The sequence below is a fragment of the Hirsutella rhossiliensis genome (assembly GCF_020360975.1).
Source record: "Hirsutella rhossiliensis strain HR02 chromosome Unknown scaffold00017, whole genome shotgun sequence".
In the NCBI taxonomy this organism is placed as follows: Eukaryota; Fungi; Ascomycota; class Sordariomycetes; order Hypocreales; family Ophiocordycipitaceae; genus Hirsutella; species Hirsutella rhossiliensis.
The window spans coordinates 929,454-947,548 of NW_025408683.1; positions in this window are offsets into that span (position 1 = coordinate 929,454).

The window sequence follows — 18,095 nt, forward strand, 5'->3', positions numbered from 1 at the left end:
GGACGTCTAGGAGCCCTATTATAAAATCTATAGCGATTATATAGAAAGGTAAGGCTAGGGAAGTAATCGGAACTAACTCGCTAAGGGCCTTTAACTAGTTAGTTTAGTTCTTATAGTAAGCGTTATACTTATCGATAAAGCTATCGATAAGCTTCTTAAGGCTAGTAATAGTAAACGTAGAAGATAATTCCTCTTATATCCTTTGCCGTTTAAGGTAGAATTTACGCGCGTAGTTATTAGCGATAATTTCCTTAGTATAGGTAGTAGGGATATAGAGCCGGTAACGACCTTAGGTCTTAACTAGGTAGAGTAACCCGTTCCGCTTAACGAATAGGAGACTAACCTAGGACTTATCGCTTTTAAGCTACTTTAGTATACCGGCCTACCTAGGTTCTTCCGCGTATACTTCCTAGATCTTCTAGTATAGGTTAGGTTAAATAAAGGATTTTATAACTATATATATATATTTAACCGGTACTTTATCTTCCTAAACGCGGTCTAATTCCCTAGGTTTATATTTCCTAGATATTATAGATAGTAGTTAAGATAGTATATCGGTAAGGATATTTACGGTTCTAGGAATATAGTAGACCTTTAAGGGAAACTAGCTAAGGTACTATAAAGTAAGTATAAGCCGATTATTTATCTTTATACTAGTAGTAAATAACGATATTTACTTTAAGATTACGCTTATAGCGGCGTAGTTAGTTAGTATAATAACCTTTAGTAGTATAGTAGAGATAATATATAACTAGAGCTTTTAATAAGCCTAGGAAAGATAGGCGACTTTAAGTTCTATAAGCTAGTATCTAGGTTCTCCGCTAGTTAAGCGTTTACTAAGGTAAAGGATTAGCTAGATACTTATTTAAAGCGGGGTCCTTCCTAGGTTCTAGTCTACCCTTAGTATAAGGTAGAAGGCTACTACTATAAAGCCTAGCTCGCGGCTAGCGTCGATTTATAGGAATAATAGCTATTATAGGTTAAAATAGTATAGCCGCGTTAGTTCTATAAGAGCGTTCGTAATATCTTAGAAGGCTTATTCCTCTACTAAGGAAGGTTAGTATATTATCTTAGAGGTATATCTATTCCTTACTAGTCCTTTAGGCAGCGCTTAACTATCCTATACTTTCTTAAGTATCGCTATTTTCCGAACCTAGAGCGCCTCTACCCTTTAAAAGAAGTAAGCTACTAGGTACTATAGCTAGTTAACTAAGCCGAGCTACTTTTTTAGTACTTATAGGGTATTTAGAAACTCTATATCTTATAATACTTATACTTGTTCTTTAGTATTTATTAAGCTAATACTATTAACTTAAAATCCTAATAGTTTTATAGATAGGTAGCTTAGGAATAATTTCGATCTAGCTAAGGCTAGGTTATAGTCTACGAAGAGTTAGAAGATAGCCTAAAGGTAATAAATATAGTCGTATTCTATATCTAAGTATATTATAATATTATTAATATACTTAGAGGAATATTCTATATATTCCTAGAAGATTTAGTCTATAAATCTTTAGACGTATACGGGTAAGTTCTTATATCCTATTAAGGCTACCGTTAGTCGTTTTAATCCTTTATAGCTAATTACCGTAAACCTCTCTTAATACTCCTTATAGATAAGGAACTAATAAAAGAAAGACCGAGCGTCTATAGCGGAAATAAAGCGTTTCCCCTATAGCTTCTAGATTATATCTCCCTAAAACAGTATTAAGTAAGCGTCTAGGATAGCTATACTATTAAGAGCGCGTAGGTCTATTACTATTTAGCCCTTTTCGTTACTATATATAGTTCTCTAAACTACGAATATAGGGTAAGCGAACGGGGTTGCCTCTATAGCCTATTCTATACGCCCCTTTTAGTATAGGTCCTTATAGGTCTAGTCGATTAATACCTTATCCTTCTAGCTAAGCGGGTAAGCTTTAAACGCTAGTTTATATAGGTACTAATTTTCTATTAGCGGAATATATATATAGTAGTCTAAGTAGACCTTAATAGTACCTTAGTCTTTTTATAGGGTTAGGAAGGAGGCGACTATATATTAGATCTTATTACGGAGTAGGTAGAGGCGTGCGCGTAGGTGCTATCCGTAGGATAATATTAATAAGCTATATAGAGCTCTCCTATACGCGGCTAGCCCGTATAATTACGTGCGGGATCCGGCCCTCCGTACGTAACTACACGGCTTAGGCTATAGCCTAAGCCTATAACCTATAATAGTTAAAGACTCTTATATAATGCCCTCCCTTAAGCGCGGCGCGGCGTTGCCCTATTAACGGCTTCCGTACTATAGGGCCCGTGCCGCTAGCTCTACCCTACCCTTTTCCGTTAATCGTGCTAGCCCTACTAGCCCTATTATCCCTACGCCTATTAGCCCGGGCAGCTAGAACCGGGCTCTATACTTATCGGCCGGCTAGCCGTTTAAATAGGGGCGCAACTTATTATATACGCCCCTAGGTAGCCGGCGGCCGGCCCGGACCTACGTAAGCCTTAGGTTGCCCGTCCCCTCGGCCTTAGGCAGCCTCCTCTACCTAGGGGTATATAAGGCGGCATCCCCCCCTTCCTCCTTCCTTTCCTTCTCCTCCTTCTTTAACCGTAGTAGTAGTAGTAATAGGTAAGTTCCGCTCTACCTAAGGCATTAGTTCGTTCTTAGCTATACGGGCCGCTTTATTAACGTATACTTATAGTAATAGCTATAGTAGCAATAATAGCCTTAATAATAATAACTTTAACTAGTAAGTTCTCCGCCCTATAGAGCGGGAGGCTATAATCTATAATATTAACTTCCGCGATAGATATATCTACCTCCCCCTCCCCCGCTTCCTCCTTCTCGGAGCGTGCGGAGTCGTTCGTCGACGCCGTGCTAGGCACGGCCGACGATGGCTCCGCCGCTGCCGCTGCTCCTGCCCGCGCCCCCGCTCCTACCCGCGCCCCCGCTCCTGCCCGCGCCCCCGCGACCGCGCCCACCGCCGCCGCCTCTGCCTCTGCTGCGCTAGCCGCCCTCACGTCGCCCTTCCGGGTAACGACGCCGTCCCCGCCGCCGGCCGTAACGCCCGGCCCCTCTGCCCCCGCCTCCGCCACTGCCACCCCCGTAAGTCCGCTGCCTAGCGAGCGTGGTAGCTATTTTCCGCTAACTTCTTAAAGTATAAACGCTAAGTATAGGCCGGAGCCGCCTACGCGGCCCCCTATATACGGTGCGCGTTATAGGAGCTCCCCTATGCCGACTAAGTCGGGCGCCGCCGTGGCGGTAGTTATTACTAGTGCGGGCGTGCCGGCCGCGCCTATAAGGCGGCGCCTCCCGTCCTACTCGCTACGGCGTTGGCTTAGAAGGCCGGCGCGCGCGGGTAGGCACGGGGGGCTGCTAAGAAGCGCCTTACCGCCGCCGCCGCCGCCTACCGTAATGTCCGCGCCCTCGAGCGCTAGGGCCTCGTCCCTAAGTAAGTTCCTCTTATCTAGCTCTTCTACTTCCGCTACTAACTCTCCCGGCACTAAGGATACTACCTCCGTCGCCCTATCGGCGGTCCCCTTAGCCGTGCCCGTCGCCGCCCCCCCCGCTACTACTAGCCGGGCCCCCGCCGCCCTTAGAGCCCCCGGAGCCGCCGCTGCTGCCGACTAGCTCGCGGGCCTAGAGGGCCGCCTAAGCGCCCTAGAGAGCGCCGCCGCCGCTAATAAGGTAGAGGAGGACGACGAGGATAAGGATAAGGATAACGATAAGGATAAAGAGTAGGTCTAGGTAGTCTAAGGGCTCCGCCCTAAAATAAACGCTATTTTTATCTCTACTTATATAATTACGCTTATATTATCGTAACTACCTACTTTACTTTGCCTACTTTATAGTCTTAGCTTAGGCTACTATCGGTAGTCCGCTAGTCTATTATTCTTATCTACTATTCTAAATAAGGCTTTAAACTTATCGAGGGCTATAGTTCCTATAAACTTACGTATAGGTTCCTACGTAGGGTCGAGATACCCGCGCTACTTAATAAGGACCTCCCGGCGTTTCCCCTTACTAACCTTTTTCTAGCGCGCGGCCCGTATCTCTTTAACCTTAAACTCGTCCTCTCTCTCTACCTTAATTATAGGCGGTTAGGCGTCCGCTACTTCTTATCTAGGTAGCGGGTTAAAGGAGGCTCTACGAAGGAGGTCTATATTAATCTTATTATAGACCCCCGTTAAGAGACTATCGAGCTCTATAACCTATAAGCTAATAACCCTCTATACCGTAAACTTCGCGTATAGTTAGTTAAGCTTTTTCTTTAATTATACCGACCTATAGTTACGGAGGTCTAGCTATACCTTATCTCTTACTACGAACCTATCTACTAGGGCCTTAGTCTTATTAACGTGCCGCTCTTAATCTTATACCGCGGCGGCTATCGCGGATTAGTAATAATCTATAGTCTCTTATAGCTTTCGTATAAACGCGGAGGCGCGGCCCTCCGGTAACGAATTATTATACTACTCTACTACTATATCTATAGTAAAGGGAACTAGTAAGGGTAGTTCGAAGTTATATATTATAAAGAAAGGGGCTATCTTAATAAAGGTATATAGTTTACTATTTAACGTAAGTTAGGCCGCGGGGAGCTACCGGTCTTAGTTTACTTAGTTACGGGCTACGATAGCCCGTAAGTAAGCTTACGCCTTCTAGTTAACCCTCTTAGGCCCTCCGTTAGTCTATAAGTAATATACCGTGCTAAGTAGCTATATAATCTAAAGTAGCTAGTATAGGTACTACTAAAAGCAGCTAGTCTAATTCGATCCCTTATTACTTATAATAGAGGCTAGCTAGCTATATAAGCGGGCCTAGTACTATAGGAAGCGCTCTACGTAGGACTCTATATCTATAGATAGTATTAGCTCTAATACTATAGACTTACTAAGTCGGTCCTTAATTACCTATATATAGCGGTTGCCGCCCTTTATAAGTAGGAGGTCTATTATAAAGTCTATCTATATATATATATAGAACCGGTCGGGTACTAGAAGCTACTTAAGTAGCCCCTTAAGCTATGCCCTTTAGATCTTTATATAGCTATAGATATTATAGTTATAAAGGAAGTAATAAACATAGTACTATAGGAGGGGCTAGTAAAAGTCCCTCGTAAGGCCTGCTACTATGCCCTATCTACCTAGGTAACCTACGACGCTAGAGTTATAGATAAGTTAAACTAGCCTTCCTTAGAGCTCGTTCTATTCGTTTAGCTCTAGCGGTCCCTCCTTCTCCTTAGCTTCTATAGTATATAGTACGCCCGGTACCTATAGTCTCCCTTACTAGCGTAGATACCCTTATAGGTCGATATAGTAGTCGGCTACCTATACCTTTAGCTTTAGCTTTAGATCTAGGCGTCGAGCGCCGGACTTAATAGCGCGGCGTACGCCCTTATAGGTGCGGTCTAGAGCCGCTATCCTATCCTATAAGCGTTAAAGGGCCTTATCTTAGAATACTCTCGCTACGCGCGCCCCTAGGCCGGTCTATCCCTCCTCGCCGGACTAAGGTAAGGGCGCGGGGGGAAGCTTATTCGCTAGCACCGCGTCTTCCTTTACTAGGGAAGCTCCTATATAAGTCTATAGTGCTTCTTACGGGATAAGCTATAGATCCCGGGCCTCGATATCTACTCTTATTAGCCGGTCTTAATCCCTCTAGGAAAGCGCGTCTAGGACCGTAGAGTCCTACCTAGGGCGGTACTTAATCGAGAAGTTAAAGCGTAAGAGATACTTTACTTAGCGGGCTTACCGCTCTAAGAGGTACTAGCGAGTTATAAAGTACTCGAGGTTCCTATAGTCTATAAGAACCTCGAAGCTCTTATAGCTCCGGAGCTCCGCTTACTATTACTTAAGGTAGCTAATAATCGCTAATATCTCCTTATCGTAAATAGCGTAATTCCACTCTACTAAGGTTAGCTTATAGGAGTAGAACGCTATTAATTACTTCCGCCCGTTTACTTCTTAGGAGAGCGTTCCTTTAAGTACCTAGCCGCTATAGTCCGCTTCGACTAACGTAGACTGGTCGAAGTCCTACTAGAGTAGTACTAGGGCTTAAGAGAATAGGTCCTTAAGCGTACGGAACGCTCCTTCCTATATAGGCCCTTAGTAAAAGGCGGTCTACTTCCCGGTAATCTCGTTTAAGGGCATTATAATATAGGAGAAGCCCTTAATAAACATCCTATAATAGTTCGCGAACCTAAGGAAGCTCTATACGCCTATCTATATAGTTAGGGCAGCTTAGTCTTAAATCGCCTAGATCTTTACGGGGTCTACCTATATATCTATGCCTATATAAATAATAAAGCCTAGGTACTTAACCCTCTTAACCTTAAATTTATACTTATCTAGGTTAAGGTAGAGCCTATAAAGTTAAAGGCGCTCTAGGACCCTCTATACTTTCCGTATATAGTCCTCGTAAGAGCCGCTCGTATAGATAAGGATATTATCTATATATATAGAAGCGAACTCGTTAAGGAAGTCCCAAAGTACGTTATTAATATAATATTAGAAGGTAGCGGGCGCTCCTAAGAGGCCGAAGGGCGTTATAAGCTACTTAAATAAGCTATAGCGTATATAGAACGCTGTTTTCTACTTATTACCCTTTAAGATCTATACCTTATAGAACGCCTATTTTATATCTAGCTTTATAAACTACTTCGCCTTCGAAAGGTTATAGAGCGTATCTAAGATTAAGGGTAAGGGGTAGCGGTCTAGCCTTATAATTGCGTTTAGGGCCCTATAGTTATAATAGAACTATATCCTATTATAGAGTAGGCAGAGGCGTGCGTATAGGTGCCGTCCGTAGGATAATATTAATAAGCTATATAGAGCTCTTTTATACGTAGCTAGCCCGCCCTTATACTTATAGGATCCGGCCCTCCGTATATAACTATATAGCTTAGGCCGCGGCCTAAGCCTATTACCTATAATAGTTAAAGACTCTTATATAATGCCCTCCCTTAAGCGCGGCGTAGTGCTGCCTTATTAACGGCTCCTATATAATTAGGCCTATACCGCGGGCTCTTCCCTGCCCTTTCCCGTTAATAGGGCCGGCCCTACTAGCCCTATTATCCCCGCGCCCGTTAGCCCGGGCAGCCGGGACCTAGCTCTATACTCGTCGGCCGGCTAGCCGTTTAAATAGGGGCGTAACCTATTATATACGCCCCTAGGTAGCCGGCGGCTAGTCCGGACCTACGTAAGCCTTAGGTTGCCCGTCCCCTCTACCTTAGGTAGTATCCTCTACTAAGGGGTATATAAGGCGGTATCCCCCCCTTCCCCCTTCCCTTCCTTCTCTCCCTTCTTTAACCGTAGTAGTAGTATTAATAGGTAAGTTCCGCTCTACTTAGGGCGTTAGTCCGTTCCTAGCTATATAGGCTACTCTATTAACGTATACTTATAGTAGTAGCGGTAGTAGTAACTATAGCCCTAATAATAATAATAACTCTAACTAGTAAGTTCCGCGCCTTATAGAGCGGGAGGCCGTATTCCGTCGTGCTAACTTCCGCGATAGATATATCCGCCTCTCCCTCTCCTACCTCCTCCTTCTTAGAGCGTGCGGAGTCGTTCGTCGACGCCGTACTAGCCGCGGCCGACGACGACTCCGCCGCTGCCGCCGCTCCTACCCGCGCCGCTACCACCGCTCCTACCGCCGCCGCCGCCGCCTCTACTACGCTATTCGCTCTTATATCGCCCCTTAGGGTAACGACGCCGTCCCCGCCGCTACCCGTAACGCCCGGCCCCTCGGCCCCCGCCTCCGTCTCCGCTACCCCTATAAGTCCGTAGTTAGGTAAGCGTAATAGACGTTATCCGCTAACCTCCTATAGTATAAGCGCTAAGTATAGGCCGGCGCCGCCCGCTCGGCCCCCTATATACGTTATACGTCGTAGGAGCTCGACTGCTCCGACTAGGCCGGGCGCCGCCGCGGCGGCAGCTGCTACTAGTGCGCGCGAGCCGGCCGCGCCTATAAGGCGGCGCCTCCTATCCTGCTCGCTACGGCGTCGGCTTAGAAGGCCGGCTCGTATAGGCAGGCGCGGGGGGCTACTAAGAAGCGCCTTACCGCCGCCGCCGCCGCCTACTATAACCTCCGCGCCCTTAAGCGATAGGGCCTTATGCCTAAGTAAGTCCTACTCCTCCGCTATTTCCGCCTCTAACGTCCCCGGTGCTAGGGATACTACCTCCGTCGCCTTATCGGCGGTCCCCTTAGCCGTGCCTGCCTCCGCTACCGCCGCTGCCCCTGCCGCCGCCGCTAGCCGCCGCCCCTTTACCCCTAGAGCCGCCGCCGCCGCCGACTAGCTTACGGGCTTAAAGGGCCGCCTTAGCGCCCTAGAGACCGCCGCCGCTACTAATAAGAAGGAGGAGGCCGATAAGGACGATAATAACGAAGATAATAATAATAATAACGATAAGGAATAGGCCTAGGTAGTCTAAGGGCTCCGCCCTATAATAAACGCTGTTTTTATCTCCGCCCGTACTATTACGCTTATATTGCCTATATTACCGTAATTGCCCCCTCCGCTATACCTACTTCGTAGTCCTAGCCCGGGCTACTATCGGTAGTCCGCTAGTCTATTATTCTTATCTACCGTTCTAAATAAGGCTTCGAACTTATCGAGGGCTATAGTTCCCGTAAACTTATATATAGGTTCCTACGTAGGGTCAAGATACCCGCGCTACTTAACGAGGACCTCCCGGCGTTTCCCCTTACCGACCTTTTTCTAGCGCGCGGCCCGTATCTCTTTAACCTCGAACTCGTCCTCTCCCTCTACCTCGATTACGGGCGGTTAGGCGTCCGCTACTTCTTATCCGGGCAGCGGGTTAGAGGAGGCTCTATAAAGGAGGTCTACGTTAATCTTATTATAGACCCCTATTAGGAGACTATCGAGCTCTATAACCTACGGGCTAATAACCCTCTATACCGTAAACTTCGTATATAGCTAGTTAAGCTTCTTCTTTAGTCGTGCCGACCTATAGTTATAGAGGTCTAGCTATACCTTATCTCCTACCGCGAACCTATCTACTAGGGCCCTAGTCTTATTAGCGTGCCGCTCTTAATCTTACGCCGCGGCGGCTATCGCGGATTAGCAATAATCCGTGGTCTCCTATAGCTTTCGTACGAACGCGGAGGCGCGGCCCTTTAGTAATACATTACTATACTACTCCGCTACTATATCTACGGTAAAGGGAACTAGTAAGGGTAGTTCGAAGCTATACGTTATAAAGAAAGGGGCTATCCTAATAGAGGTATATAGTCTACTATTTAACGTAAGTTAGGCCGCGGGGAGCTACCGGTCCTAGTCTACTTAGTTACGGGCTACGATAGCCTATAAGTAAGCCTACGCCTCCTAGTTAACCCTCTTAAGCCCTCCGTTAGTCTATAGGTAATATACCGTACTAAGTAGCTACGTAATCTAAAGTAGCTAGTATAGGTACTACTAAAAGCGGCTAGTCTAATTCGATCCCCTATCGCTTATAATAGAGGCTAGCTAGCTATATAAGCGGGCCTAGCACTATAGGAAGCGCTCTACGTAGGACTCTATATCTATAGACGGTATCGGCTTTAATACTATAGACTTACTAAGACGGTCCTTAATTACCTATATATAGCGGTTGCCGCCCTCTATAAGTAGGAGGTCTATTATAAAGTCTATCTATATATACGTATAGAACCGGTCGGGTACTAGAAGCTACTTAAGTAGCCCCTTAAGCTATACTTTCTAGATCTTTATACGGCCGTAGATATCGTAGTTATAGAGGAAGCGACGAACGTAGTACTATAGGAGGGGCTAGTAAAAGTCCCTTATAAGGCCTACTACTATGCCCTGTCTGCCTAAGTAACCTACGACGCTAGAGTTATAGATAAGTTAGACTAGCCTCCCTTAAAGCTCGTTCCGTTTATCTAGCTCCGGCGGTCCCTCCTTCTCCTTAGCTTCCGTAGTATATAGTGCGCCCGGTACCTATAGTCTCCCCCGCTAGCGTAGATGCCCCTATAGGTCGATATAGTAGTCGGCCACCTATACCTTTAGCTTTAGCTTCGGATCTAAGCGTTAAGCGCCGGACTTAACGGCGCGGCGCACGCCCTCGTAGGTACGGTTTAGAGCCGCTATCCTATCCTATAAGCGTTATAGGGCCTTATCTTAGAACACTCTCGCCGCGCGCGCCCCCGGGCCGGTCTATCCCTCCTCGCCGGACTAAGGTAAGGGCGTAGGGGGAAGCTTATTCGCTAGTACTACGTCTTCCTCTACTAGGGAAGCTCCTATATAAGTCCGTAGTGCTTCCTATGGGATAAGCTATAGATCCCGGGCCTCGATATCCGCTCCCGTCGGCTGGTCTTAATCCCTTCGGGAAAGCGCGTCTAGGACCGCGGAGTCCCGCTTAGGGCGGTACTTAATCGAGAAGTTAAAGCATAAGAGATACTCCGCTTAGCGGGCTTACCGCTCCGAGAGGTGCTAGCGAGTTATAAAGTACTCGAGGTTCCTATAGTCTATAAGAACCTCGAAGCTCTTATAGCTCTAGAGCTCCGCTTACTATTACTTAAGGTAGCTAATAATCGCTAGTATCTCCTTATTATAAATAGCGTAATTCCGCTCTGCTAGGGTTAGCTTACGGGAGTAGAACGCTACCGGTTGCTTCCGCCCGTCTACCTCCTAGGAGAGCGTTCCTCTAAGTGCCTAGCCGCTATAGTCCGCTTTAACTAACGTAGACCGGTCGAAGTCCTACTAAAGTAGCACCGGGGCTTAAGAGAATAGGTCCTTAAGCGTACGGAACGCTCCTTCTTATATAGGCCCCTAGCGAAAGGCGGTCCGCTTCCCGGTAATCTCGTTTAAGGGTATTATAATACGGGAGAAGCCCCTAATAAACATCCTATAATAGTTCGCGAACCTAAGGAAGCTCTATACGCCTATCTACGTAGTTAGGGCAGCCTAGTCCTAAATCGCCTAGATCTTTACGGGGTCCGCCTATATACCTACGCCTACGTAGATAATAAAGCCTAGGTACTTAACCCTCTTAACCCCGAATTCGTACTTATCTAGGTCGAGGTAGAGCCTATAAAGTTAGAGGCGCTTTAGGACCCTCCGTACTTTCCGTATATAGTCCTCGTAGGAGCCGCTTATATAGATAAGGATATTATCTACGTATATAGAGGCGAACTTATCGAGGAAGTCCTAAAGTACGTTATTAATATAACGCTAGAAGGTAGCGGGCGCTCCTAAGAGGCCGAAGGGCGTTATAAGCTACTCGAATAAGCTATAGCGTATATAGAACGCTATCTTCTACTCGTTACCCTTCGAGATCTATACCTTATAGAACGCCTATTTTATATCTAGCTTCGTAAACTACTTTGCCTTTAAAAGGTTACGGAGCGTATCCGAGATTAAGGGTAAGGGGTAGCGGTCCGGCCTTATAATTGCGTTTAGGGCCCTATAGTCGTAATAGAACTATATCCCGCCCCTTAGTTTATATACAAATAAGACCGGCGCTCCTACTTTAGAGCTACTTACTTAAATAAAACCCTTATCTAGGAGGTCCCTTAGCGTCTTCTTTAGTACTAGTAGCTCCGCGTATAATATACTATATAGCGGTCCGAATAGTATAGGTAGTTCCTACCCCTTCTTATCGGTGCGGAGTACGATCCTATAGTTTACCCCTAGCTTATATAGGTTAAGCTTATCCGCTTCCTAGGACTTAAATAGCGGTAGGAGGTCGTAAAAGCGCTCCGGTATCTATTACCGTAGCTTAGAGGGCGACTTTAGCTTCTTCGTCTAGAGGGCCTTATCGATATCCGCTAAGCTAACTACGTAGACCGCTACGTTAGCCGCTGCCCGGCCTTGCCCCCGCTCTACCTATCGCACGGTTCCTATAAAGATAGAGGTAAGGACTTCTTATACTAAGTATAAAGCTCGCACGCCTAGTCCTACGCCTATAGAACCGTCGTTATAGCGGACCTACCGTTACGTAGGCCTAAACTATAGCTTCCTCTAGTATAGAACCGAGTATAACTTTATATATAATAACTAAGGTTTCCTAAGGATTAGGGGAAACTTTAGTTAGGGGATTATATAGGCTACGATAAGCTTATAGCAACCGTCGACCTCTATAGCTAGCTATATAATACCCCTAATTACCGCACCCTCTATCGCGCCTAAGGCGCCCTTTACTCGCCTTAGGGCGATCTTTTCTACCGGTACTTATATCTCTCGCGTAAGCGCCTCGTTAACTACGGCGTAGCACTAGTAGCCCTCGTCTATAAGGGCGGCAATAGGTAAAGAGTTATTAATTATAACCTATATTAAAGTAGGCTCCTCTTTTATATAGGCGGACAATTCTTCCTTCTCCTTTACTAGTACTAGCAATTAAGGCTCTAGAGCCCGTCTTTACTCCAGAGCTACTCTTTTTCCTCCGGGCCTAGGGGGGCGGAGTCCTCCTTATCGTCTAAGGCGAGGAGCGGTTCTATCTTCGCTACTCGAACCGCTATAGGCCGCTTAGCTAAAAGGAAGGGGCATTTTAATATAAAGTACGTAGATACTCCGCAACGTAGGTAGCAGCCGTTAGCCTTCTTCTTCCTAATTTCCTCGCTTATTACCTACTTCGCCTATTACTTAGAGTATAGGGCGGTATAGGGGGTAGTCGACGGCGTCTTCTTACCGCGTCTAGCCTAGTCCGTGTAGGTAGCCGATATTAGGGTGTCCCTATCCGTGTTAATAGCCGGTTATTTATCTTATAGAGGGGCGGTAATCCCGTCGCCGCTATACGGCGTACGCTTACGGAGCTTCTAGAAACACAGCGTCTACTCGTAGCCCTAAGCTACCTTTATTAACCGGCTTACGTACTCGCCGTAGTTAGTAGGTATAATTATAGGGATAAGTAGCTCCCGTAGGGCCGGCGTAATTAAATTCCGTAGCTATATAAGCTTCGCGCTATCTTCCTATACCGTAGTCCCCGCTGCCCGTAAGAGCGTCTCTTTAAAATCGGGAAGGAATTCGCTAAAGGTTTATCCGTCTCTCTACTTAAGGGTCTATAGCCTATCTTACGCCTTCTCCCGCTCCTATACGTTACCGAACGTATATATAAGGTATTAAAAGAAGTCTTATAGGTCGCGTCTGCCCCTAGGGCCGCCCTTATCCTAGAATCTAGAGATCCGCCGTATCTAGGGCTCCGGCAGTATATAGAGGAGCGAATACTACGCTATATCGCGATAGCTATTTAGGCCCTATTTCTCGTCGGTTATAAACTTCGTCTATAGCCGGCTAAGAAAGAAGTAAAAGGACTCCGGCTTACCGTTCTAAGTCGGCTAAGGGAGCGGCTTCCTCGTTAGTAGTATCGCCGCTATAACCGGCGTTACGGAGGCCGTAGGGGTTAAAGCTAGTCTCGTAGACGGCTCCCCTAGTATAGCGAGAACCTTATCTTTCTTACTAGCCGTCGCGCTTCTAATCGCTTCTAGGATAGCTACGATACTTCCTATCCGTCTAGGGAGGGGCGGAGTGCTTCCTCGAAAGGGAGGCGCCCTCTCTAGAGAGATATCTATTAGATCTATTAATTAATAGCTTATACTATTATAGAGTAGGCAGAAGCGTGCGCGTAGGTACCGTCTATAGGATAATATTAATAAGCTATATAGAGCTCTTCTATACGCGGCTAGCCTACCCCTATACTTACGGGATCCGGCCCTCCGTATATAACTATATAGCTTAGGCCGCGGCCTAAGCCTATTACCTATAATAGTTAAAGACTCTTATATATCCCGCCCCTTAGTTTACGTATAAATAAGACCGGCGCTCTTACTTCGGAGCTACTTACTTAAATAAAACCCTTATCTAAGAGGTCCTTTAGCGTCTTCTTTAGTACTAGTAGCTCCGCGTATAATATACTATATAGCGGTCTAAACAGTGCGGGTAGTTCCTACCCCTTCTTATTAGTATAGAGTACGATCCTATAGTCTACCCCTAGCTTATATAGGTTAAGCTTATCCGCTTCCTAGGACTTAAATAGTAGTAGGAGGTTATAAAAGCGCTCTAGTATCTATTACCGTAGCTTAGAGGGTAACTTTAGCTTCTTTATCCGGAGGGCCTTATCGATATCCGCTAGGCTAACTATATAGACCGCTACGTTAGCCGCTGCCCAGCCTTGCCCCCGCTTTACCTATTATACGGTTCCTACGAAGATAGAGGTAAGGACTTCTTATACCGAGTATAAAGCTCGCACGCTTAGTCCTACGCCTACGGAACTATCGTCGTAGCGGACCTACTATTATATAGGCCTAAACTATAGCTTCCTTTAGTATAGAACTAAGTATAACTCTATATATAATAACTAGGGTTTCCCGAGGATTAAAGGAAACTTTAGTTAAGGGATTATATAGGCTACGATAAGCTTATAGTAACCGTCGACCTCTATAGCTAGCTATATAATGCCCTTAATTACCGCACCCTCTATCGCGCTTAAGGCGCCATTTACTCGCTTTAGGGCGATCTTTTCTACCGGCACTTATATCTCTTATATAAGCGCCTCGTTAACTACGGCGTAGTACTAGCAGCTCTTATCTATAATAGCGGTAACGGGTAAGGAGTTATTAATTATAACCTATATTAAAGTAAGCTCCTCTTCTATATAGGCGGATAATTCTTCTTTCTCCTTTACTAGTGCTAGTAATTAGGGCTCTAGAGCCTATCTTTACTCTAGAGCTACTCTTTTTCCTCTAGGCCTAGGGGGGCGGAGTCCTCCTTATCGTCTAAGGCGAGGAGCGGTTCTATCTTCGCTACTTAAACCGCTACGGGCCGCTTAGCTAAAAGGAAGGGGCATTTTAATATAAAGTACGTAGATGCTCTATAATATAAGCAGCGGCCGTTAGCCTTCCTCTTCCCGATTTCCTCGCTCGTTACCTACTTCGCCCGCTACTTAGAGTGCGGGGCGGTATAGGGGGTAGTCGACGGCGTCTTCTTACCGCGTTTAGCCCGGTCCGTATAGGTAGCCGATATTAGGGTATCCCTATCCGTATCGATAGCCGGTTATTTATCTTACGGAGGGGCGGTAATCCCGTCGCCGCTATATGGCGTGCGCTTACGGAGCTTCTAGAAACGCGGCGTCTACTTATAGCCCTAAGCTACCTTTATTAACCGGCTTACGTACTCGCCGTAGTTAGTAGGCATAATTATAGGGATAAGTAGCTCTTATAGGGCCGGCGTAATCGAATTCTATAGCTATATAAGCTTCGCGCTATCTTCCTATACTATAGTCCCCGCTGCCCGTAAGAGCGTCTCTTCGAAATCGGGAAGGAATTCGCTAAAGGTTTATCCGTCTCTTTACTTAAGGGTCTATAGCCTATCTTACGCCTTCTCCCGCTCCTATACGTTGCCGAACGTATATATAAGGTATTAGAAGAAGTCTTATAGGTCGCGTCTACCCCTAGGGCCGCCCTTATCCTAGAATCCGGAGATCTGCTATATCTAGGGCTCCGGTAGCGTATAGAGGAGCGAATACCACGCTATATCGCGATAGCTATTTAGGCCCTATTTCTCGTTAGTCGTAAACTTTATCTATAGCCGGCTAAGGAAGAAGTAAAAGGACTCTAGCTTACCGTCCTAAGTCGGCTAAGGGAGCGGCTTCCTTATCGGTAGTATCGCCGCCGTAACCGGCGTTACGGAGGCCGTAGGGGTTAAAGCCGGTCTCGTAGACGGCTCCCCTAGTATAGCGAGAACCTTATCCTTCTCGCTAGCCGTCGCGCTTCTAATCGCTTCTAGGATAGCTGCGATACTTCCTATCCGTTTAGGGAGGGGCGGAGTGCTTCCTCGAGGGGGCGCCTCTGCAGAGATATCTATTAGATCTATTAATTAATAGCTTATACTATTACGGAGTAGGTAGAGGCGTGCGCATAGGTGCCGTCTATAAGATAATATTAATAAGCTATATAGAGCTCTCTTATACGCGGCTAGCCCGTATAATTATATATAGGATCCGGCCCTCTATATATAACTATACAGCTTAGGCCGTAGCCTAAGCTTATAACCTATAATAGTTAAAGACTCTTATAGATCTTTTCTATAAACGTAGGGTTTTAATTATAGATTTTAACGTCCTTTAAAGTAGTTATTTCTAGGAGGCTATAGTCTTATAAAATCCCGATCTTATAGTTCGGAGTCTAGCTATATATCTATAAAGAGAGTTCCCCTCTAGCGGACTTAGGGCTCCCTTCCTCTAAGGTTTCTATTAATAGGTTAGTAACCTAGTATAGGTCGCTATATTCTATGGTTTTATATATAGCCGGCTCTTTAGTTAGAGTTACCCTAGCTAAGGTTTCCTTAGGTAGGTCGATCTATAAGATCTATATTTCGTCGCTAAGGTCTACTAGCGTCCCTAAGTACTATCCCTTTTTAAATCTAACGCGGCGAGCGGTAGTATTAACCGCTATAACTAGAGTTATACCTTAGATTAGGTTATAGGCTAATAATAGGTCTCTTAGAAAGAATACTAGGTTACGATCCCTTAGTACGTCCTTAATCTACGCTAGTAGGCGTTCTATCCTATATACGGGGACGTTAACGTCGGCTTAGTATATAACTTAATAACGGATCGCATAGCCCCGTTAGGTTAAGCGAGCTACGACTATTAGGTTGCCGTATAAGCCGATAGATATTATTCCCTTAGAATTTAGGATATTAACTTCGTTTAGTACTAAGAAATCTTATCCGAGCAATAATCCTATAAATAGGGTCTAGACTACCTAGGCGCCGATAGTAAACTCTCTAACCTTAAATCCCGTTCCTTATTTCCTTAGGATATTTATTATTAAGGTCGCCTAACCCTTAGTTTAGCTTTTCCCTATACTAGATAGTAGGACCTACTAGGTTATATCGAGGGTTATATTATTAAAGTAGTTAAGCTAGTCTTCCTTAATTATAAAGCGGGCTATACTAGAGTCTATATATACGTTTAATAGCTAGTCTAGGCCTTTAGTTCCGAAGATAGATATCTAAGCGTATATAAACTAGGACGGCTTTAATAGATCTAATATTTCGGTTTATAGCGCCGCTCTTATAGTTAGCTAGTTCCTTAGTATTCTAGGTAAACGGCTCGGTCCTATAGGTTCTAGTTCTATTATATCGGGAATAAATAAAATCTTATCTTCTACTTCTTTAGTTTCTTCTCCTACGTTAGCGGTAGTATTACTATCTTCTAGCCCTTTATCTTAAGTAAATAGGATCTAGTATTATATTTCCTAGGAAAGATAGATCCCGCCCTAGTCGTTAGTTAGTGCCGCTTAAAGCTAATAGGCGAGGTTAATAATAATTAGGTTTTCCTAAGAGCCCTCCTTTAGTTTCGAATCCTAAGGCTATAGTCCGGTTTAAGGACTAGTTAACTAGTTTAGTACTAGGCCCCTATCTATCTAGCGTAGATTATTCTATCTTAACGTAGTCGTTATATTTCCTTTCTATTAAAATTATCCTTATTCCTAGGGTTTCTAGCTAGTTAGTTTAGCTATAGATAGGGTAGAGTTTACTATAGTCTCGTTCTTAGTTTCGCGTAACCCGCTTTATATACGTCCTTTTACTATATTACTTATCTTCCCCTATAACCTAACCGTTAGCTTAGTTTCTAACTATAGGATAAGTTACTTATAGTTATTAATCTAAGTATTAAATAATTTTAGACTAGTAGGTCGGCGGAATAATTCTTATAGTAATACGTTTAGTCGTTAATAGACTAGTATAGTAAGGTGCTCTTCTAAGTATAGTACTACTTTTACTTTTTAGCGGAGCTTTAATATCTATTTATAGAAGTTAGCTTTATTTATAATATTTAAGGTAGTAAATCGTTTTATTTATAACGATCTTAAAGCTACTTTTAGCTAAATAGTAAAGCGTTTTTATAGTTTAGTATACTAGGCGGTATATCCTTAGTCTAGGGTATAAAGTATAGCTTAGTTAGACTTACTAAGATCGCTAGAATACTATTCGATAGCGGTTCTATAAAGTAAGCTAGGGATTAATATTACTAGTTTATTAGCGTATTCTAGTCTATAGATAGCTACCTATTTTAAGGAATCGATAAATCGATTAATACTTCTATATATAATCGTTTTCTTAGTTTCTTTAAGGACGTCGAACGTTATATTAAAA